Source organism: Pan paniscus, chromosome 10 (assembly GCF_029289425.2).
Source record: "Pan paniscus chromosome 10, NHGRI_mPanPan1-v2.0_pri, whole genome shotgun sequence".
NCBI lineage: Eukaryota > Metazoa > Chordata > Mammalia > Primates > Hominidae > Pan > Pan paniscus.
Window position 1 is genome coordinate 138557501 of NC_073259.2, and position 24942 is coordinate 138582442.

The 24942-nt window shown below is 49.2% G+C and overlaps 1 protein-coding gene across 10 annotated transcripts in view; it reads right to left on the bottom strand.

Annotated features, from left to right (window-relative positions):
* RIMBP2 (RIMS binding protein 2) overlaps window positions 1–24942 on the bottom strand; it is a 325580-nt gene that overhangs the window by 100704 nt on the left and 199934 nt on the right. For 9 of the 10 annotated variants that reach the window (XM_055096371.2, XM_055096374.1, XM_055096373.2 and 6 more), the window contains 2 exons: window positions 21328–21417; window positions 10131–10253 (listed from right to left, as the gene is read on the bottom strand). The gene's annotated coding sequence lies outside the window, so the exon portion shown is untranslated. The remainder of the gene's footprint in view (window positions 1–10130; window positions 10254–21327; window positions 21418–24942) is intronic. The other variant, XM_055096369.2, reaches the window with a different exon arrangement.

The window sequence follows — 24942 nt, forward strand, 5'->3', positions numbered from 1 at the left end:
TGGGCAGACCCACTCCCCAGAAAGTGACCACATGATGGTTTCCTGCCTGTGATGGCCTCCTTCAGGCACAACTTTCTCTCAGCTGCAGGCCACCCACAGGAGCCAAGGAGGACCGCACACTTCTCTGCACACTGGGACTGCTGTCCTCTCCCTGAGGAGTGGGACCCTCAAGTTGTTCTGCCCAGGCCATCAGACCATGCCTGCCCCGACGTCACTGAGCAGAGTACAGAGAGACTGGGATGTGTATCTGGTTCCCCTGACAGGCCCCGCTTCTCATCCCGTGAGTCCACAAGGCCCGCGGCAGCAAAGAGCCACACACTGGGGGCTTAAAACAACAGCAACCCAGCCTCTCATGCCCTGGAGGCCGGAAGTCTTCAGTCGAGGTGTGGACAGGGCCATGTACCCTCCGAAAGCTCCAGGGCAGGCTCCTCCCCATCTTGCCAGGCTCCTGGGCGCTCTGTGGCTTGTGGTCCCAGCGCTCTGATCTCTGCCTCCATCCACACGTGGCTTCCTCCCTGAGCATCTGTGTCTCTATCCAAACTCCCCTCTCCTTTCTTTCCAAAGCCTGTCACTGAACGAGGGCCCTCCCTGATGTGCGACCGCACCTTCACCTAGTTACATCTCCAGACACACTATTTCCAAATTAGGCCCCGCGCCCCAGTTCTGGGTGGACGTGACTGTAGGGAGGCTGATTGAATCTACCCCTCTGTCCAGAAGCTTCTCACCTGCCTTCTGCTCCCTGGGCTCCGTAATCACTGATTCTGCTCACAGCCTCTGGTGGGTCCACCAGTCCCTGCCTCTAACTGCTTCTAGATTGAGCTCTCTGAATCTAGAAACCTTGTGAGTGTGAAGTTAACCCGTCCTTCCCTGCCAGGACTCTAAAATAAAAGCAGCTGTCGCTCTACCGCGTCCGACGAACAGAACTGTCTCACGGGCCACGGGAGAAGGGGCTGGAGAGATGCGTTCTGGCCGTGGCTGTGAGCGAAGCACCACCGGTTGCAGTCCCTTTACCCAGGAGCTGGGGAGAGGCTGAGGACCCAGAATGTCTTGCGTATCAGGCAGTAGAAACTCACATGAAAAACACATGAGGCTTTTTTTGTTTTGTTTTGTTTTGCAGTGAGTAAAAAAGCCCAATGCGTTTTTTATTTGAATCTGAGAAGCTGGAGAATAAAAAGCATTTTGTTTATTTTATCACAATGTGCTCACTTCTGACAGGCACCCTGCTTCAGAGGAGTGCTGGGTGTTTTGATCAGACTCCTGTGCCAGGACCTAAGAGGAGGATTGACTGCGGGTTAAATGCAACAAGGAGTGCGGGGTGGGGAGATCCTTGTCTGACACCAGCCTGGACTGAGGAGATGCCGGAAATCACCAACTCTCCTGTGTTTATTCCCCTTGGAGAGTCTCTGTCTATTCCAGAAAGGAACTGCAGATTGATCTGTAGATGTGACTTTATACAGTCACCTGTGAGCCCCAGAGAAGCACCTCTGCAGAGAAGCACCCTGACTCCAGGCCTCCGGCTGCTCGATCATCCTCCATGAAGGCAGCACTGACTCCAGGCCTCCAGCTGCCCGGTCATCCTCCATGAAGGCAGCACTGACTCCAGGCCTCCAGCTGCCCGGTCATCCTCCATGAAGGCAGCACTGACTCCAGGCCTCTGGCTGCTTAGTCATTCTCCATGAAGGCAGCAAGTGTCTGCAGTGCCGGTCGGTTCAGCGAGGCAATCTGTCAACCCCTCACTCATTCACGCATGCACTTGCTCCGTTACTAATTCATCAATCAATCAGTATTTATCGAGTGTCTACTATATGCCAGATTTTGTGCTGGGCACTAGAACAAAGGCTGTCTTGAGGATGTTACATTTTGGTAGGGAAGACAAATACACAGGCAGACAGTTAAAGCAGACAAGATGAATGCGCTGAAGAAATGGAACCCAGTGATGTGCAAGTGACCAGCAAGGGGGCCTCTGGTCCTTTAGACCAGGTGGCCATGAAAGCAACATGAAACTGAGACCCAATAAGCCAGGAATCAGAAATACAAAGTGCTGAGGGAAACAGCATTCAAAAAAAAAAAAAAAAACACTCAGTGCAGGAAATCCGAGCTAGCCTGTGGAGAGGCCACATGAGGAGAGAAATGTCTGGCCTGCCCCCTCTCTTCCAGCCATCCTAGGAGAGGACAACATGCAGGCAAAGAGCCAGCCAAGGCTGCAGATGATTGCAACTTCAGTTGCCATCTGAGCGTAACTACCCAAGTGGAGGCCCCACATGAGAACCATGTAGCTGCCCAGTCAACCCACACAGCCATGAGACATCAACACAAATCACTAATCTCAGCCACTCAATTTTGGGGTTGCATTAGTCCATTCTCACACTGCTATAAAGACATACCTAAAACTGAGTAATTTATGAAGAAAAGAGGTTTAACTGACTCACAGTTCCTCAAGCTGTACAGGAGGCATGGCTGGGGAAACCTCAGGAAACTTACAATTATGGTGGAAGGCAAAGGAAACGCAGGCATATCTTCACATGGCAACAGGAAAGAGCATGAAACAGGAGGGGCTACACTCTTTTAAACCAACAGATCTTGTGAGAACTCACTCACCATCACAAGAACAGCAAGGGAGAAATCTGCCCCCATGATCCAATCATCTCCCACCAGGTCTCTTCCCCAACATTGAGAACTACAATTCAACATGAGATTTGGGTGGGGACATAGAGCCAAACCATATCAGGGTGCTTTGTGATACAGCAATAGCTAACTGGTACACCTCTGTGCGGGTCTCCCTGCATCTCCTCTTGCGTACTACATCTCTACAGAGTTGCAGATATAATTCCTTAAAAATTCAGGTTAGATCACATCATTCTACTGTTGAAAACCCTCTAATGGCTTCCCATCTCGCTCAGGAAGGAAAGAGCCAAAGTCCTTATCTTGGCCTTCAAAAGCTTTAAGTGATCTGCCCCAAGTCATCTCCCTCATCTGACCTCATCTTCTAACTATTTCCCCGTGTTCATTCTACTCCTGCACCTCGGGCTTCCACACACTTCTCAGACACAGCAGGCATTCACCCTCTGCCCCAGGACCTTTGCACCTCTGCACAGCTCCCTCCCTGGCTTCATCCAGGTCTCTTTTCAAAGGACTCACCCACAGTGAGGTCTCCCCAACCACTAAATGTAAACCAGCTCTTCCATGACTATCACTCTTCGCCTCTTCTCACTTCCCCACCTGACCTGCACATTAATTTATCAACTCTCTACCAGAACCAAGGGCATGGATTTAGATCACTTTTTCCAGAAACTAGAAAGCGTTTGATGCAAAGTGGTTGCTCAATATTTTTGAATGAATATGTCTTTAGGTGTGGGTTCAATTCGATTTCTTTATTTTTAACTTTTATTTTAGGTTCAGGGGCACATGTGCAAGTTTGTTATATAGGTTTTAATCAGGGCAAGGACTGTAGGCTTTGAAATTCTTCAGGAAGCCAGTGCCTGAGGTGAACAAATCCATTTTCCTTTAAAATCTGTATATCTGGACATACTTTTCTGACTCTTCAAGCGAAAATTACTTGGCAGCCCCCATAATACGGTCAAAAAGGGCTCTGTAAAGAACCATGTGGGCTGGATGCAGTGGCTCATACTTGTAATCCCAGCACTTTGGGAGGCCAAGACAGGCAGATCACAAGGTCAGGAGTTCAAGACCAGCCTGACCAACATGGGGAAACCCCATCTCTACTAAAAATACAAAAATTAGCTGGGTGTGGTGGCAGGCCCCTGTAATCCCAGCTACTCAGGAAGCTGAGGCAGGAGTATCGCTTGAACCTGGCAGGCGGAGGTTGCAGTGAGCCCAGATCACGCCACTGCACTCCAGCCTGGGTGACTGAGCGAGACTCCTTCTCAAAGAAAAAACAAACAACAAAAAATAAATAAATAAGCCATGTGTTGCTGTGCATAACCAATCACAGGCTGCAGGGAAGCAGGGCACGTTGTCTTTAGCTAAATTGAATGATCACTATTAAGACAGGCGGCACATCAGTGATATTTGGAAACAAAAAAGCCAGCATGTGACCAGTGGGCTAATTATCAGTTCAGACAGGCCCTGAGTGCACATTGGCACAGCTCCACAGCTGTCATTACCGCCGTTAGCACAGGACGAGCAGTCTTAATTCACAGGCCGCACGGCCCCTCTTACCCCCCAGTCACTTTAGGACATGGAAGACACAAGACGCGTCAGGTGCGAGATGAGAACGGTGGCCACAGGATTCGGGAAGAAAGGCCGTGGTGATGGCTGCCTGAGCTTCATGCTTTAACCCAAGTGAGCTGCTTCTATCACTCCACCACACACGTCATCTAATAATGGAACAACATGGGTTTCTTGAGGATCAGCAGGGAGGTCCGTAGAGTGGGAACCCGGAGCTCTCCCACCCGAGCATCCAGGGGTCACGACACACTCCATCTCCCACACGTGGTGACGCCCTGACCCTGAACCGCACATCCCCAGGCTTCCCTGTCACAGCAGATGACACCATTGCTGCCCCAGAAATTAACGTCCTGACTCCTTCCTGCCTCTCACAGTCCACGTCCAGTCCATCAGCAAACCCTGTTGATTCCACCTTGAAGACACACCCCGAGCCTGTGCACTTCTCCCCACCCTGCCTTGCTGGAAGCCCCCATCATCTCGCATCAGGACACGGCTCCCAGTGGGGTCCCTGCTTCCACTCCTGTTTTTTTTCTGTGTGGCCACTGGAGTGACCCTCTACAAACCAAAGCCAGATGCACCTCCTCTCTCAATTCCAGTGGCATCTGACATAAACTGATTGAAAACTATGCCACAGTCACTCCCTGCATCTGAGGTAGGAGGGTAAGAGATGGGGCTTGGACTCTGGACCACACAGCACTAGCTAAATTAGGTCCCAGGTAGAAAGCACCTTCCCACGAGATGCACCACAGTGCGATGTCAGTTTACCATTGCCATGGCAACGTCCAGAAGTTACCGCCCCTTTCCATGTCAGTGACCCAGCCATCCAGAAGTTACCACCATTTTCCAATCATTTTCTGCATAACCTGCCCCTTAATTTGCATGTAATTAAAACCTGGTTTAAATACGACTTCGGAGCTGCCTTTGAGCCACAACTCTAGGCGCACAGCCTGTGAGGTAGCCTTGCTCTGCAAGGAGCAGGACCTCTGCTGCTGCTATGCACAGACACTTCAGTAAAAGCTGCTAATCCCATCAGCTTGCCCTTGAATTCTTCCCTGGGCAAAGCCAAGAACCCTCCCAGCCTAAGCCCTGATTTGGGGGCTCCCTGCCCTGCACCACATCCACATTCTTGCTGATGTAACTTCTTGGCTCCTCATAGCTGGAGACAGAGTTAGCTTCCCCATCCCCTGAAACCAGGCAGACCCTGAGCCTTGCTTTGGCCAACGGAATTCGAGAAGTGCCTTGCCCCATTCAAGCCTGGGCCTCATGAGGTCTTCCATTCCTCTGCCTCATTCACGGCCCAACTGTGCCCTGGCCAGAAGCCCTATCTCGCCTGATGGAGGAGGGGAGAGCAAGGAGCAAGGTGGTCACCCCAGCCCAACCAACCAAGACCCTCCAGTGGCCACCCAGGTGCATGAAGCCCCGCCTGGACCGGAGGAGCTGTTCAGTCCAGTCCGGTCAAGCTGAGAAGCTCCATGCAGCCAATCAGAGGTTTGGGAGCAATGATGGACTGTGACCGCTTCAAGCCCCAGGCTTCGGGACGGTTTGTTATGCAGTCTTATTGGGACGGGGGTAATACATACAGTTCTACAGTTCTTGGAATTCTACCTTGGCCTGCAAGACTCTGGCCAATTTATTCCCAATCCGGGTTTCATTTTTTACTTCCCTGCCCCTCCCCATTCACTGTCCGGCCCACTTTCTTCTCCTTGGACATGTCAAGCATCCACACATCCCAGGCCCTCTGCACTCCCCCTGCCTGGAATGCTCCTCCCTGAACACTGACAGGGCTGCTTCCTCCCTCTGCTCAACATGTAGGTCTCGGGAAGCCTCCTGGACCACTCTTTTAAAGTGCCACCATCAGCAGGAACTGATTTCCTGCTCGTTTACCCAATTTATTTTTCTGCAAAGCACTTATCACTGCCTGACAGTATATCACATGCATTTGACTTTTTCTTCATTGGGCAGTTGAATGTTGAGGTCTATTTTGCTAACTGCTATACCCCTGGTGCCTGCAACAGTGCCTGGTACATAGTGCTCAATCAATCCTTGTGAATGAATGAACAGTCATGCAATAAGCAGCTCATGGCCCAGGGATGCCACGTGTGTCTCACTATATAGATCCCTGTTTAGGTGCACCGATGTACCCCTTTCCCTTGGTAGGGATGGAGGGGACAGGGAAATTCCCCAAAAGACAGGGTGGACTTGCAGGCAGAGTCTAGTTAGACCACCCCACTTGGTTCAGACTCCAGTGCTTTTCCATCTCCTGGTATTTTAAATTCCACAGACCAGGAATGAAGGGCTCCAGAATACTACATTTTCTCTTGTACAAGTCCCATCAAAAAGAACACAGCTGGGCACGGTGGCTCACGCCTGTAATCCTAGCACTTTGGGAGGCCAAGGTGAATGGATCACTTGAAGTCAGGAGTTCAAAACCAGCCAACGTTGCAAAACCCTGTCTCCACTAAAAATACAAAAAAAAAAATATCATCCGGGTGTGGTGGTGTGTGCCTGTAATCCCAGCTACTCGGGAGGCTAAGGCAGGAGAATCTCTTGAACCCGGGAGGTGGAGGTTGCAGTGAGTTGAGATCATGCCACTCCACTCCAGCCTGGGTGACAGAGTAAGACTCCATCTAAAACAAAAAACAAAAAACAAACAAAAAAAACACCAAAGAACTCTTCTTGGGTTCTTCCCATATATGGGGCAATCCAGCCTTAGCGTTCCTCCCCAATCCTCCTTGCTAATGATGCAAAAAAGGCTTGAAAACTCCATATGCCATTAGGCTCTTCTTCTCCAAAGGAAGAGACTTGGGAAAATTGCTCCTCCATTGCTATGAAAATGTTCCTGACAACCGTTTCTTCTGTATTTTTCTGCATCCTCTAACATAACATTCCGAGTAAGAAAACCATGTCCAGCACGCCATGCTTTGTTTTGCTGGGGAAGCAGTGAGCTCCCTTCCCCGAAGGAGTGAGAATTATGCAATTGTTCATATTTTCTTTTCTGTCCAGCCTCCCTGGAAACTCGGAGCCAAATGAGAATCTTGGAGTAACTATGTTCAGCCTCTGAGGTGGTATATCTTAGTTCTTTCTTCTCTTTATGCAAACATTCCACTTCCTTCATATCACTTCATTATATTTAATGATTTTGGTAATTAGGCCATATGCTTGGAAAGAAGCATAATAAAAACACATTCACAGATAATGAAGTCATCAATTATCATTTTTTAAGTAAGAAAATCAGGAGGGACTCAAATCAGGTTAAATATCACTGTGTGATCCATGCTGGGGGCAGGGGGGGTGTCTAGTCAGTTTCAGTATTATTCGCCCATGATTGTTTTAGGAAACATTCAGCCCCAATTTCAGTCTTTTCTATCTCACTGAAAGCTTTTATATTTGGAAGGAAAACTACATCCCATTCACAATTCAGTAAAACCCAGTGGTGGGTGTGATTTTGTGGCCCGGTCACCAGGCTCTTCACCAGGCTGGCACTTCGGTGTCTTTGTTCTGTGCAGGCAAAGGAGAGGGGCTGTGAGCCGGCCCTCAGGCACACTTAGCTGGGAATCCTGCACCACCTGACTCCTCCCAGGATGGGTCTCTGATCCCAGTAGAATCCTCTTCAGCTCTCAGCAAATCAGGTTGATTGAAACTGTGTTGAGGTTCCAATTCCACTCACATCACTGACAACAAAAGAAAAAATGCCACCAACTCAAAGGGTGTGAGGTCAGAAAGGAGGGAAGATGCTGCATCGCCGGCTTTGAAGGTGGAGCGCGAGGCCCTGAGCAGCCCTTGCAGCTGGAAAGGCAAGGAATGAATTCTCCCCAAAGCTCAGAAAGGCACGCAGTCCTGCCAACACCAGATCGTAGCCCTGTGAGGCTCATCTCAGACTTCTGACCTCCAGAACTGTAAGAGAATATGACTACGTTGCTTTAAGCCACCAAGACACTGTGGGGTCACTTGCTACAGCGGCGATAAGAAACAGACACACGGTTTCTGAGCTCAGTACCACTGACACGTGGGACCAGGTGATAATCTGCTGTAGGAGACTGATCTGCACGGATCTGCGTGTGGGAGAGGGTTTTACATCCCTGGCCTCCCCTTCCCCAGTCATATCAATCAAAAGTGTCCTCAGACATTGCCAAATATCCCCTGGAGGGCAAGTTGGCCTCACTGAGAACCGTCTTTCATGGCTTTTTAATCCAACAGACTCTCCGCTAAGCTCCTTCCTCCTAGGGATTCACGGCACACCCTCCATGAAATTCACTAAGCCCTGAACGTGTGTCCCAGGCACTAAAGGCAGAGGGTTGGATAAGTCACGGTGTGTGCCCTCAGAAAACTCACAGTCATCGAGGCAGCTGCTTAAAGAATTATGTGGTAGCACCTCCTCTCTTGAGGGTTACGTCCTGAAAACTTAGAGCACACAGTGAGAAGCAGGATGGTGAGCTTGCTGAGAACCGCAGGACCAGCTTGGTTCACATTCAGGGCCGGTAGTCAGAGAATAGGGCATCTTTCTTTGCTAATCGAGATGGAATCATTCTTTTCTAATTGAGATGGAATCCACATGCCATGAAGGTCACCATTTTAGTGTGCAGTGCCCCATGGTTTTGGCACTTTCACAAAGTTCTGCAGCCATCATTACCATCTAACTCAAGAACATTTTCATCACTCCAAAAAGAACCTCATACCCCTTAGTGGTCACTCCTCATCCCCATCCCCCCCAATCCCCCACCCCCTCCACTCCCCCCACCACCATCCCTGGAGGGGTCACTCCTCATCCCCATCCCCCACCCCCTCCACTCCCCCCACCACCATCCCTGGAGGGGTCACTCCTCATCCCCAACCCCTACCCCCTCCACTCCCCCTCATCATCCCTGGAGGGGTCACTCATCCCCATCCCCCACCCCCTCCATTCCCCTCCCACTATCCCTGGAGGGGTCACTCCTCGCGCCCATCCCCCACCCACTCCGCTCCCCCCACCACTATCCCTGGAGGGGTCACTCCTCATCCCCACCCCCCACCCCCTCCACTCCCCCCACCACTATCCCTGGAGGAGTCACTCCTCATCCCCACCCCCCACCGTCTGTACTCCCCCCACCACCATCCCTGGAGGGGTCACTCCTCATCCCCACCCCCCACCCCCAGCACCCCCCATCATCCCTGGCAACTACCCAGAGGCTCCCCTCAGAGCTCCAAACGCTTCCCCAAAGAGGCTACAGATGGAGGTAAAATCACTTCTTGATTTAAAGAGTATTTGCGGATGCAGCCTAATCCTGTTTTCTGCAATTGTGAAATGCAAATGACCCTGGTAATATATGTACTGGATCATAGAACTGGAGATGATTATTTTTTTATTTTTGTAAAAAAATGTTTCCCAGAATGAGAATCCAATCAAATTTTAACACTTGGTGAAAAAATTCATTCAGCTTAACTCAGTGGCATCAATAGCAAATCAACCCACTGGCTAAATATTGAAGAAGAGCTCAGCTCATCAGGAATGCATGAGGAACATCCAGTTACCTGTACCCTGATAGAGCAAGGTTCTGGTTTAGCTATCCTCTTTATAACAAAGGTCATTAAACGTCTGAGGAGCAGCTTAAAATTCCTGAAGTTTGAAACCCACTGTAGCCACCTCTGGTCTTTAACGTAGGCAGACTCCATTTCCATTCAGGAGCGGTGTGCCTGCCACTGCACAGCTCAGCTGTGTTTAACATCCTAAAAAATGGAAATGCATAATTGGCTTTACGGGATTGCTTCCAGAAACACTGGAATTTTGTTATTTATTGCTTTTTATACCACAAAAAGGGGAAAAACAGCCCCAACATCTCTGAATGTGGATGATGGCTTCCAAAGGAGCTTTACATACCTTCTGCTCGGGGGTCCTGCAGCCCCTCCTTCCTCACACCGACCTCACAAAGAGCAGAAGCGGTTCCAAATGCAGAAAGCCAGCTTACCTTCAGGACCTGTTCTAGGTTCTCCAGCTTGGCTTGGAGCTGGTGTTTCTCCTTCACGGCCAAATCGCGCTCTCTGGTCACGAGGGTGAGCGGGTGGTTGAGATGCACATACTCTGCCTTCACCTGCAAGCGGAAGGGATGGAGACAAGGAGGTTATCACAACATGCCTAAGAGTTGGTATCCGTTGCTTCCTCTTTAGGAGCAAAATCTTCAATTTCCTCCTAGAGGATCCTTCCCTCCCTCCTTCTCCATCATGGACTGGGTCCACTCCTACTAGGGGTCACTACACATGACCAAGGGCTGGCCAATCAGCAGACGACCTCCATCTTCCTCCCGCCCACCTCCACCACAACCTCAGTGATTGGTTCAGGGTTGCAAATGTGTCACAGGTCTGGCCAATCAGTGTAATCTCATCCCCTGGATGTGGTGATTGGTTGGGGAAGTCACATGACCCAGTTGCATTCTGGGGGAATGAGATCTTGCACTTGTATAGGAACCTGGAAGAACTGTCCCTTTTGCCCACTGGACTCGGAAAGTTAAAGACAAACAGCTGGAACTACTGTGGCCTTTGCCATCACGAGGGAAGAACCCATCTGAGAACAGAGCCAATGAGATAAACACAGAGAGACGCAGAGAGAACAGCAGGATCCCCATGGCATCATTTGAGCACCCAGATCAAGCTGAGCCTGAAGTTAATTGTCTTTTCCTTTTCAGTCACTTGGACCAATAGATTCTCCTTGTTTGCTTACACCAATTTGAATCGTCTGTCCCCTGTAACTGTGAGAGCCCTAACAGATACAAGTGTTTTCCCACTGTCTAAGCATATTTATTCTTGTCTAAAAATTTTATCTCATCTTAAAAGTGAATAAAAATGCCAGTGAAATTCCACATGAACTAGAATGCATTCCCCCAATAAACCCAAAAACCACATAAATTCCATTCTCAGGCCACAACCCCCAGGGCCAAGCTACAAGCTTATTGGGAAGGCAGGCGCCATGTTCAGTCTCTCTCCTCTTCGAAACAGGTAAGGGGATGTTGTCAACGAAAGAAGTCACCATGGTTCCTTTCCCATTCATTTTCATTGTGGAGGCAACATGTTTTAACCCAACGGCAGCCTTGTAATTTCTTTTCCTCCTCCTCAAGTGTTATGATGTGAATTATGGCTTCAATAACAGACTAACATAATGTCACGCTTTTCAGCTGCAGAAGTCCTTTCTATTTCAAATACATTCTGTACTGAGTGTTAGTTTAACCTGACAACTTCTGGGGCACCAAAAGAAAGGGAGGCACCCACTTGGCATTCCCAAATGGGAACAGGGTTACAGGAAAGCTGTTATTAAGAGGTCGTAGAGAGGTCTCATTCGAAGGAATATTTTAATGCCATTTTGCTGCAACGTGATGTTATCAGGCAACGAACTTGGAGAAATAATCCAAATGCCCCCGGAGAAAATGTCACGACCTATTTGAATTAAACCACCCTCACTTCTGAACCTCAATACCCTGGGGTGCAGGTTTGCAGAAAACATCACTTCTTGCATCCTAGCTGTTCAAGAACATTAGGACTGGGGGTCATGCTTGAATGCCCCTAAATTCAGTCTCACACAGTGACCAGCACCATCTTTCTGAAATACCTGCCAGATCTTGCCTCTCCCTGCTTGAAACCTTCTGTGGTTTCCACAGAAATTAGAATAAAATCCAAACTCCTTGGTGGTCTAAAAGTCCTACCCACCTGCTACCCTGTTGCCACTATGCTGGGGACACCCTGGCCTCCTTCTGTCCCTTAAACAGGTCAAGCTTCTTCCCACCCCAGGGCCCCTGCACCTGCTGATTCCATTGCCTGCAGATCTCTACCCCGCCCTGCCCCAGTCTGCTCAGGTCTGGCTCCTTCTCATTAGGTGTCACCTCAGACAGGCCTTCCCAACCCTTGCAAGGTGACAAAACCCTTGCCTTCACCCCCTGCCTCCATGCCCCTCCCTCCCACACCACCATGCTTTGGTGTCCACGTGTGCTCAGCACTGTCCTCTGCAGCTGTTTGCCTTCTTCCTGTGGCTGCTCCTCATTGGAACAGAAGTGTCACCAGACAGAGGTTTTCTTCTGCCTTGCAATTTCCCATCATCAGCGCCCAGAGGACCGCCTGGCAGGGAGTCAGTGGTCGAGTAAGATTTTTGTACTGAATGGAATGGTGTTGAGGAAATTTCCAAGAATGGAAAGGTGGCCCTGGCTCCTGGTGGACTATTGCTGTCAGCCCTCCCAGACATAGGCCCCACCGTCATCCATCCCCCTTTGTGTCCCGAGAGGCTCATCCTCATGGCCTGCACCCCCTACCATCCGGCTTCTAATCAGGCTTGCCCAGTGGAAGACATGATCAAGAAACGATGGATCAGCATGACCCCCGGCCCCCGGCCCTCCCCACCAGCCTGCAGGGATTACCCTGAGCTGCTCCCCTTAGAAAGGCTGCTGGCGAGCCTGGCCCTTGGCTGGAGGCCTGGGAACCAGGATTTGGGGAGAATTCCTACCTTCCCTAATTGATTAGGGCGGCTTACCACATCTAGGCCGCTTGAACAGGACAGTTTATGCTGAACACCTTTCCTTCTGGGAGTTGGAATTTCAGAATGTGCTGGACAGAGAGTGCCCATGCCACCAGGTCCCCATAAAAACTCTGGCTGCTGAGGCTTTAATGGGCTTCCCTGACAGATGACATTTCACACACATCACAGCTTGCAGCTGCAGGTCCTCTAAGCATCCTGTGTGATTCTTGGGAATCCTCTTGGGAGACGACCTGGAGAGCCTGCACCTGGTCTCCCCCGGCTTCATTCTGTGTGCCTCTCCCTTTGCCACCTGTGCTGTGTGTCCTTTTGCTGTAATAAGTCACAGCCCTAAGGGCAGCTGCACACTGAGCCCTGCGAGTCCTCCCACTGGGTGGTGGAACTGGGGTAACCCCCAACAGTGTCCTTCTACAGGGAGGGCCTCTCCCACACCCTTCTCCCTGTACCCATAGCAGGTGGCCATGGCCCCCGGCCTCTGCTGGTCTCAGACTCCCAACCTCCTTTGCAGGTGTCCTGCCCGTGCCCCCTGCCCCCCACCGCCCCCCCACCCCGGCAACAGCACCCACACCTTTGTTAGTACTTTCTTTTCTAAACTCTGCTCCATCCTCCAGTTTGCAAGTGCTGTGTATTTGCTATTGTGACCCTGATGGGTAAAATCTCCAAAGGAAAAAACATTAGCAGCCCAGAAGCACCATGATGGCTCAGAGGCTCCCTACATAAGGAGTTTCTAGTTTGGGGAGGAATCGATTCAGATTCATGTTTCACAGAGAAGCCAACTTGGGTTTCAGGCTCCATGTGCAGAACCCAGCATGAAGATGCATTTATTATCCAGCTTTTTATAAGAGCACTGGACAGTCAGGAATTGCCCTCTAAGGGGCAGCATCCAGTGCTTTGGTCAAGAACAGACAACCTCCAACCTGCGGACAGGCCGCCGTTCCAGTGTGAACCTGGAAAGAAATTACCGGGCACCGGAACGCATTCTCCCACAAGTGTGTTACAAACGGCGCCAGAAGCTAGAGTCCAGCTGGCCCCTAAATCCTATTTGTCCCACAGTAGAGCTAGAAGGGAGCTAAATTTAATACGGTAGAGTGGAAACACTGTGTTTCTGCAGTGGACAATATGGTGGCAATTGCAGTGACTTAAGGCAATAATGTTGGGGGAACGAATGGGTGTGTTGACCTCGAGGTGATGCTCATAAGCAAAGTAAAAGAAAAGAAGATCTCAGAGGAAGGTGAAGAGTCCAGACAGAGTCCATGGAGGATCTCGGGGCAAGCCAATGACATTTACTCTTTCTTTTTTTTTGAGATGGAGTCTCCCTCTGTCACCCAGGCTGGAGTGCAGTGATGCAGTCTCGGCTCACTGCAACCTCCACCTCCTGAGTTCAAGGGATTCTCATGCCTCAGCCTCCCAAGTAGCTGGGGTTACAGGTGCACACCACCATGACTGGCTAATTTTTGCATTTTAAGGAGAGACAAGGTTTTGTCATGTTGGCCAGGCTGGTCTTGAACTCCTGACCTCAAGTGATCTGCCCACCTCGGCCTCCCGAAGTGCTGGAATTACAGATGTGAACCACCTCACCCGGCTGATATTTACTCTTTCGTGGACCTTGTCTCATGCCACAATTATGGTTTTGCATTTCTTTGACTTAAAATTCCCCCATAGCGTCATCTTTTTGTTTACCAGAATGATGAAGTTCACAGCTCTGGTTCGCAACAAGGAGGAGAGGGTGTGTGGACAAGGAGAGGGGAGGGAGAACCGAAGAGACTGATTTCCTGGATGTATAATGGCTGAATAACGGCCCCACACAAAGATGTCCACATCCAAATTCCTAAAGTCTGTGAATATATCACTTTTTGTGGCAGAACGGACCCTGAAGATGGGATTGCGTGGAGGGTCCTGAGAGTGGGAGGGCACCGGGGTTATCCAGATGGGCTCTACGTAGTCACAGAGCCCTTATCAGGAAAAGCAGAGTCAGAGACAAAAAAGCGAAAGCTTAGGTGATGCTCTGCTGCCAGCTTTGAAGATCAGGGAAGGAAGCCAAAAAAAGGCAAGAGGAGAGACTGTCCCCCAGAGCCTCAGGAAAGCACACAGGCCTGCTGACATCTTGACTTTAGGACTTAAGACCTCCAGAGCGGTGAGACACGGTGGTGTGTGTGCTTGTGGGAATTTGTCACAGCAGCAATAGGCAACTGATGCAGAAATCAGCTAGACAGCAGTCCTCATTACCGCGAGCACGCGTCGAATTGTCACTCTACACCAACAACTGGCATCTGTCCCTGGAAAGCCCTAAGCCCCAGTGAGCTGGGCCGCACCCCTCCCTATCCCCCCAAGTCAAGGTTTGTCACTTCCTCTACTGGTACAGCCCCCAGGGCTTCAGTCACCGCACTGGCTCCCCTAACCCTGCCTGCACCTCCTTAAGAATGCTTAGCAACCCTCAATTGCTTTTGGAGTATGCGCCATCTCTCTCCTGCTGGGACCAGACTGAGACCGTCTGTGACACGGTTCTGATGAGCCTGGAGCAGAAATCTCTAGAGGACAATGACCTTTCATGAAACAGAGCTTCGTGAGAAAAGCTTCAGCCCCTCTTCCTCCCACCACAGTGGGGATGCGATCCTTCGAGATGGAATACCACCTGTCTCGGTGTCAAGGAAGCCACCCTCCACACACCTCTCTGCTGGACAGGAGCCCCCGGGCCCTGGCTCCTTCTCCAGGCAGCTGCCTCTGGCCAGGGTCACCACCTCTGGGCTTCCTGAGCACAATAGTGCCCTTCGTATGAAACCCACCAAGCTCAGGCTTCTGTGAGGGGCAGCTGGAAATAACCCCAGCTGATAAACCTGGAAAAGGGGGCATTCTCTAATTCAGCAGCCGCTGATCCCACCTGGATACAGGACTGATGCCACTAAATTAAAACACGATAAATATTGGCTCCAATGGGCCACACAAATGCTGGCACCTGGGGCCGGTAGCCCAGAAGAGAGCCTGGCAGTTTCTTCTCTGCCTGGTTGGGCTTTGCAGCCCAGCTCGTGCCAGGGAGTCTTGGTGGATGGGTCCTTGGTTGACAAATGCCCTGGCCTCTGGCTGAGCACAATATAGGGGTGCTGGGATCCCCGCTGCATCAAGGTCTCTGCCTCAAAGTCCATTGCTTTTTTTTTTTTTTTTTTTTTTTGAGAGAGCCTCACTCTGTCACCCAGGCTGGAGTGCAGTGGCATGATCTTGGCTCACTGCAACCTTCACCTCCTGGGTTCAAGTGATGATTATGCCTTAGCCTCCCAAGTAGCTGGGATTACAGGTGCACTCCACCATGCCCAGCCAATTTTTGTATTTTTAGTAGAGACAGGGTTTCTCCATGTTGGCCAGGCTGGTGTCAAACTCCTGACCTCAGGTGATCCACCCGCCTCGGCCTCCCAAAGTGCTGGGATTACAGGCGTGAGCCACTGCACCCGGCCTGGGTCCCTGTCCCATTGCTCCTGGACTAGAACAGTCTCCTGGATGTTCTCAAGGGCCAAATCAGTCTCCTACTAAAGGAGAAAGTGGACTCAGAGTGACAAAGATGACTCAGAGATTTTCACTAAGACACACAACCAAAGAAAAAACATCCCAGATGTTCCAGGTTAGGAGCCCAGACGATTCTTCCTTTGTCCTGATGAAATGCAAGATGAACAACAGTTCCCTCTTACGCGATTTTTTTTAGAGAATAATATTCAGCTGCAACCCTGGGCTGGACACTCACCTTTCAGTCAAAAACTAAGCCTCACGAATCCCAAATGTCTATGTGTGTCATCCTTTTAAACTTTCATAATTTTTTTACTAGGAAAAAAAATGTTTAAAGAGGGAAATTGCTAGTAAGTTGCATGGTTGCCATCTCATACCAGTGTTTCCTAGCTGTGCCTATACTTCTACAACCTTTTGGGTTTCTGGCCAGCAGGTAAGAGGATTCCCTAGGTTGTAGGAAATTCTGACCCATGCTACAGCATGTGCTCATGGGTCATGAACTTAATGACCTACTAGTGCCCAGCTCCAGAATGTCAGGTACTAACAGGGTTTGAGTGATTCTCCAAGACCTGCTCACCACACACAAACACAACAGCACATTAACAACCCTGGGCATCAGATCCAGACACTGGACTGGATTCTATTCTCTAAAAAAATCTCATAAGAGTGAACTGTTCTTCACTTAGATCCAGACACTGGACGCATTTCTATTTCAAAATAGATTCTTGTGGCAGCAACAGTGGCACCACATGGAAGAGAAGCTTGAAATATTTGGCATCAGCTACTCAATGTGACGAAAACCTTGAACCTCAGACCTGCTACAGGAACAGTGGCCCAGTGCGGGGAGGAGGGAGCTTAACAGGCACCTCCTAACCCAAACAGAGAAGAAATTTGAATTATTTTTCTGAAATCAACAAAAGGTTAGTTTTGCAGCTTCAAAGGCATCAAGCATATTCTTTGCACTATGTCTTGGATCCCAGCTCATCGGTTTCCTCCCACAAGGCTGCCTGCCTAAGAGAATCCAATTCAACACTCCAGACAGCCTAACACCACAGTTTGCACCTAAGAACCAATCATTTCCACACAGGGAAAAATGCTGACACTGCAGTCTCTTTGCATTCATAATTAAGAGCTCTGAGAATTAATTTCCATCTCTTAATCAGTGCTACTGAAAAGGATTTTGCAATTCCAAGCAAGAATCAGATAGGGGAATTGCTGATCCCCAAGTGTCTCCAGGGATCCAGAAGGACACTGGTGTTTCTGCAGGTTTGCATTGACAAGCCTACCCATGAGTCTGGAGGGACAGTTGAATACTTCCATCAGCACAAAGTCACCCCCACACCTTCAGCCTCCCCAGCTACCACAAAGATGCTCGGCCCAAGAGACAGTCTCTAGGGACTGCCACTCCCTCAATGCCTCCCATGCAGGTAGCCAGCCCAGGCACTTGGAAGGAAAGCCAAGCTCTGCAAAGCAGGCTGCAGGACAGATCTGGGGTGCCCCTGCTGCCTCTCTCAAAGCACTGCTATTCCTGTCCATGCCGGGTGAGCTGCTGGGCTCCCTCAGACACGCATGGGAAGCAGAAGCAAAGGCCAGCTCATTTCCTGTGCCTTGCAGCCTTGTTTAAAAGGCCAAGCTGAGAAGACAGCAGGGGGAGAAATTCAAACCTCAAGCAAACAAACAAAGTGGTTTGAATCCTGCGGGAGCAGGGATGTCAAGCTGCACTACCAGCCATCCAGGAAAGGAGGCCTTTGCCTCTGTTGTGAGGGCTGAGCGCTGGGACCCCCACCTCCGCCGGCCCTTGCTGGCCTGGTCAATGCCTGCAGGGCTCAGCTCCAGCACCCCCATCCCCCGACAGCTGGCATTGCCTCTCCAGGTGCAGGAGCCCAGCTCAGGAGTGGAACGTGTACACATGCAGCTATTTTAGTCGTAGGAAGAAAGCCATCCCAGGATCCGACCTCCCTGTGCCCAGCTCCCCACCAGCCCTGTCGTCAGCCTGCACTGGAGGCCTGAAGCACCCCCATCTTTTTTATATTTTTCCTCCTATTTGAAGAAAAATACTCCTGGCTTAAGAAAGTCACTAAGCCTTATGATGCATTCAGACCTCAGTGTGAGTGAGTTTAGCAGAGCCTTTCCTGCAAGTGTAGGTTTGGAAAGTGGGGGCTGGTGGAAAAATGGGGAAAGCATACTAATTGGAGGGTCAGGATATATTAAGACACTTTTTTTTTGAGACGGAGTCTGGCTCTGTCGCCCAGGCTGGAGTGCAGTGGCGTGATCTCCGCTCACTGCAAGCTCCGCCTCCCGGGTTCATGCCATTCTCCTGCCTCAGCCTCCAGAGTAGCTGGGACTACAGGCACCGGCCACCACGCCCGGCTAATTGTTTGTATTTTTAGTAGAGACAGGGTTTCACCATGTTAGCCAGGATGGTCTCAATCTCCTGACCTCGTGATCCGCCCGCCTCGGCCTCCCAAAGTGCTGGGATTACAGGAGTGAGTCACTGTGCCCAGCCTAAAACACACCTTTTTAAGAAAAATTATGATAAAATACACATTACATAAAATTTACCATCTTAACTATTTTACATGTAGGTATTTCAGTGGCATTAAGGACATTCGCACTGTTCTACAACCGTCACCACCACCCATCTCCAGAACTCTCTTCCTCTTCCCCAACTGAAACTCTGTCTTCATTAAACAGCATCTCCCTATCCCCCCTCTACCCAGCCCCTGGCACCTCCATTCTACTGTTTGTCTCTATGGCTCTGATGACTCTAGGAACCTCATATAAGTGGAATCAAACAGTGTTTGCCCTCTGGGACTGGCTTATTCACTTAGCAAAATGTCCCCAAGGTTCATCCATGCAGTAGCGTGTGTCAGAGTTTCCTTCCTTTTCAAGGGTCAGTAATATTCCATTGGACGCATATGTCACATGTTGTTTATTCACTCGTCCATCAGTGGAAATGTGGGTTATTTCCACCTTTTGGCTACTATAAATTTGTAACATGTACATATATCTATTTGAGACCCTCCTTTTCAATTTTTTTTTTTCTTGAGACTGAGTTTTGCTCTGTTGCCCAGGCTGGAGTGCAATGGCATGATCTCGGCTCACTGCAACCTCAACCTCCCAGGTTCAAGCGATTCTCCTGCCTCAGCCTCCCAAGTAGCTGGGATTCCAGGCATGCACCACCACACCTGGCTAATTTTTGTATTTTTAGTAGAGATGGGGTTTTGCCATGTTAGCCAGGCTGGTCTCCAACTTCTGACCTCAGGTGATCCACTCGCCTCAGCTTCTCAAAGGGCTGGGATTACAGGTGTGAGCCACCACACGTGACTGCCTTTTCAATTCTTATACCAGGATTGGGATTGCTAGATCATATGCAATTTTATTTTTAATTTTTTGAGGGAATTCCATACTGTTTTCTATAGTGGTTGCACCATTTTACATTCCCAGCAACAATGTGCAGGATTCCAGTTTCCCTACATCCTCATCAACACTTGTAATTTCCTAAAAAACATACCTTTAAAAAATGGCCAGACAGGAAGGCAAGAAAATAAGTGTCAAATCAAGACAACTCTAATTTTTATATTTAATCACTAGAGCTCAGTTATTCCTTGAAATATGCATGGGCAAAGCTGCAAAATTAACAGCTTAAAACAACCCATCATTCAATAGATGTTGACTGAGCACCCACTATGCATCCTTTGAAGGTACAGGAGAGACAGTCATGGATGTAACAGCAAAGCTCTCTGCAATCCCAAGCCCACATTCTCGTAGGAGACAGACAAACACATAAGTGAAGACCCGTGATAGACTAAGATAGCAAGAAAAGACACAAAGAACATGAAAACAGGTGTTGTCACATAGAGAAAAAAGGGATGGAGGGAGGGCCGTTAGAGCAGACGTTAGAGCCATGAATCCTCACCAGGAGGGACGCGTAACCTGAGGGTTGAAAGGCAAGAAGCTCCCAGCTGTTGAAGATGATGGAGTGGAGTGTTCTAAGCAGAGACAACCATCAAATGCTGAGACAAGCTTAGGGATCCAAGGAACAAAAGTAAGTCAGAGGTGGACGGGAGGTAGCAAGATGGACAGGATGGCAGCCACAAGGAGAAGCCTCAGTTTTATTTATGGAAGGCATTGGAAGGGTCAGAGGATTGCATGACCCAGAGGGCATCACAAGATCACTCCAGTTGCCATAGGGAAAAGACCACAGGATGACAAGGGAGCTAGACAGGCCAGTTAGGAAATGGCTTTGGCATCTGGGAAAGAGAAGATGACCACAGTGGAGAGGATGGGGAGGAGAGCTGGGGCACGTCTGGTGCTGAGATGGGTGGTTGGTGCGCTCCATGGTTTGAATGCATCCCCCAAATTCCATGTGTGGGAAACTTAATCCTCAACAGGGCAGTACTGAGAGGTGGGGCCTTTAAGAGGTGACTGAATCATGAGCACTCTGCCCTCATGAATGGATAGGTCCATTCATGGATTAATGGATCAATGTGTTAATGGACCAGTGGGTTATCAGGGGAGTGGAACTGCTGGCTTAATAAGAAGAGGAAGAGAGCCCTGAGCTGGTATGTGAGCACACTCAGTCCCCTTGCCGTGGGGCGCCCTATACCACCTTGGGACCCTACAGAGTCCTCATCAGCAAGAAGGTCCTCACCAGACGCAGCCCCTCAACCTTAGATTCTCAGCCTCCATAGCTTAAGAAATAGATTCCTTTTCTTTATAAAGTACCAAGTTTCAGGTATTCTGTTATAAGCAACAGAAAACAGACTCGAGCAGCGAGTTAGATTCAGATGAAGAAAGAGCAGCGCCCAGGAGGCCCCATCATGGAGGCTCAGGCAACCAGGAGTGGCCACACCATTCACTGGGGAGAAAGTGGTTTGGGAGAGTGGGCACCAATGGGTTTGTTCTGCCTTGCTGTTAAAGATACAGGTGCCTAATAGACTTCCAAGCAGAGATAACCAGCAGACAGTGGATGAGACATCACTGGGTGCCTCACGTGCTGGTCATGTGAAGAAGTGAGAGAGACCTGGCTCAGCCTCTCAGGCCACCTTCACACTGATGTTCAGTGATTCTTCCCTGCCCCTTCCCAGTTGTTCCTCCCTGGCCCAGCCCCCTCCCTCCAGGGCCCCAGATGGTCTGTGGACAGTGGTATCAGCTACCTTGTCATGCTGCCGGGCCCTTGTGGGAAGGCCTGCATGATGGGATCTCAGGAGATACTCTCCCTGGGTGGCATCCTTCAGTTCATTTTCCTAGGACAAAAGGAAAGGACATGTGAGATGGTGCCCCCATGTTTAGAGACTTGGTAGAGTGCAGTGGTTAGGAGCTCCAATGTGGTAATGAGACCCAAGGTTGGGCACTGATTCTGCAATCCATAAGCTGTGTATGAGTTGGGACTGATTTCTCTCTTTTTTCCAAACCATAAGTTTCCAAATCTACAAAAGGCAATCATGTTATATTATACGATGATTAGAATATAATACAATAATACATATTAATCACTTAGTGTCTGTGTCCTAAAAAAGCAACGGAACTTCTCGCCAATTGGAGTTGTTAATAAGCTTTGACCCATCCCTTTTCCCGTGAACACTGCTCCAAACATACAGCCACAATAAACAATAGAGAGAGAAAGTTTAGAAATATTTAGCCACTCAAAAATAAGATAAAGCTTTCTAAGGACTAAATGGCTAGACCACAATGTGGTGAGTGGAACTTCTGGAACCTTCTAGATTCAGAGTCCAAAAATAGGCAGGGAGAATTAAGAGTCCAGCTTTTTCAAGATATCCAAGATTCAATGTATTCCACATAAGACAAGAGACATGAACTAAGGTCACCACATGACCTGAGGCAACAGTTAAGCCCCCAAAGAAAGCTGAAAATAATCCATCACCTCCGCCTAGAGCCAGAGCTTTTATGGGGTCATGCACCTAGAGAGGCAAGAGGGAGAAGACTCATTTTTAGGCTCAGATTTAGGACTTGTCTTACTCTCTACTATCACCATGGCACAGGAACTCGGAGCTGCCAATAATAAAATCTAATTCAAGACTGAGATCACCTAGGGTGTGGTACAGTAACTACAAATAAGTAAGACAGGGAGAGTGAGCACAGAGATGGGATTAAGAATCTCTCATTCAAGATGAGTCTGAAAAGAGAAATTCCAGAACACATAAAGAGAACTAACCCTACTAAAGAGATCTCATAAACTTAATAATCAGGATAAATTTACTCCAGAGGAAATAAAAATAATAAAGCAACCTGAAAAGGACTTCAATAAGTTGAGAATCCTAAAAGAAGGAATGGCATCCATTCCAAAAAGAAGAGAAGCAGAAGGGATAATCAATGACTCACAGTGGAAGGCAGCTGGAACCACACCAGCTACCAGCTGTCAGGCTGAGAACTTCTCTTTTTCCCAATTGTTCAAGTTTGTTCTCTGTTCACACCCTAAATAAATTAATACTGGTGGGACACCCACATCTTGAATTGATCTGGTTCATCTCTGTTACAATATTTCGAGTGCTCAGAGTCTAGGCTCCATTCACACATCAGAAAAGCAGCAAGAAACCACGTGGTTTCAACACTTCCCACTAGAAGAGAGGCTCCTCCTGGCCATTTTCAGCTTCCATTTTTCAGTCAACCTTCCTTTTTTCTTAGCCACAGTCATAATGAGCTCCGCTACTCTGTGGTAGCTACATTTTCACAGCAATAAAACACAGCGAAGGAACCCAAACATAAAAGACGGTGGTGCTTTGTTCTGGGAAACAATGATTACCCAACCTTAGGGAAAGTGATTGATAATGGAGCAATTCCCTTCTGTCTTCTGAGATGGTCTGGATGGCATAACATTTACTGTTGCCTTTCTCAAGTAAAGCAGATCATAATGTAGTCCCACACTGGTTGCTTGAGAGAACTGCAGACTCTTCAGCATGTCCCACATGGGGGAATCCCTGGAGGTCTTAAGGGGATGGGATGGGTGTACTAATCAAGATACCTGGCTGCTGACCTCAGAGACCAACCTGCCCCAAGGTAAACTAAGGCAGGAATAGCTCAGAGAATTTGAGAACAAGAGACATTTGAAATAGGGGTTAGATTATGGGTTCTGAGGTCAAATTGCCTAAATACAAATGGGAGCTCTCCTTAAATGTGACCTAGGACAAGCTGCCTGGCCTTTCTGCACTCTCTGTGACTTAAGGAGGTAAAAGCTGCAACCCTAGCAGATGTTGTGAGGATTCAAGGACATCAATCTCACGGAACACAGAGCACATCTTACTGCACAGGGTCAAGGCTCAAACAAGTGGCCCCTTCCCTCCTGAAGGCATTGCAATGACTGCCTGCCTCTTCCACGTTCTGCCACCACACAGCCACCTGGTTCATGCCATCCGCCTCTCTCTGCATCGCATTTAGGAAGAGTGAATTGCAAGAAAGGAGCACAGGGAAGATAAACAAGGCTGGTCTTTCACCCAATTTTCTGGTGGTTATAGAAATGCTTACATCTATTTATTTTATTTATATTCCATCTTAGTGATTCAAGGTCAGTTGCTTATCCTGATGAAATGAAATCAATCTTTTCAGGAAAAAAGCTCAGGATCTAAATCCTGTCCAGGAAACACCAACCCATGATATCCGCATGCAAAGGGAGAGAAACATCTTCGTCTCTTCCCAATGTAGCTTCCCAAATTGGTCCAAGCGTGAATAGGCACTTCAGATACCACTTACTATACTGGGCACACCCTACCCTTAAAAAGCCAGTCCAACACTCTGGGAAGCCAAGGAGGGAAGATCACCTGAGGTCAGGAGTTCAAGACCAGCCTGGTCATGGTGAAACCCCGCCTCTACTAAAAACACACACACACACACACACACAAATTAGCCAGGTGTGGTGGTGGGCACCTGTAATCCCAGCTACTCAGGAGGCTGAGGCAGGAGAATCACTTGAACCCGGGAGGCGGAGGTTGCAGTGAGCTGAGATCACACCATTGTACTCCAGCCTGGGCAACAAGAGTGAAACTCCATCTCAAAAAAAAAAAAAAAAAAAAGCCAGTCACAGGGAGATCTACTTGAAACTAACGACCCCCTACCTCACACTTCAAGAATCACAAAAAACTTAGCCAAGTGCCAAAGCCCTTCCTACCATGATGGTAAAGGAAACCCATTCAGTGACACAGCCAGCCAGGTAAAGGCACAAAGAAAACAGCAAAGGTACCAGCTTGAGCCTTCTCATACTATGAGACTTTATTTGCCAGATTATGAGCATCCCACGTTGTCCATGCTTACCCTGAAGAAGCCCAGAGGTGGGCATGGGGACGTGTGGTTCCACAAGCAGCTCAGCAGGGAAGCCGGCATTGGTCCCCACTGTCCCCTGCAGTGGCAGGCATGGATACCACCCTGACATGCATGTGTTTGCAGGCCTTGGGGGGGGAAATCAGAAAATGCCTACCGCTCACCCTTCTGATCCTGTGAAGATGCTGAAAGGCAAGATGGCTTAACCTGGAAGGCCTCATAACTGACCCTGTGTGCTACCAGAGCTGTCCACACAGGGAGGTGGACACTACCCCAAACAAATCAAGCCTTTCTGAATCAATCAGCACCACTGAAGAAATTTTGCAGGAATACCAAGAAATGCAGATCACCTATGTGCTGGTTGCACGCTTGAGATCAGAAGGCCTCCAAATGTGGGCCTGGAATCGCAACACAACAAAACGAGAGTCCCCCAGCAGCCGGCACCGGTGGCACTAGCCGTGACAGTCCCCAGGAGGAGGAAGAGGAGGATTGGGGGCGTG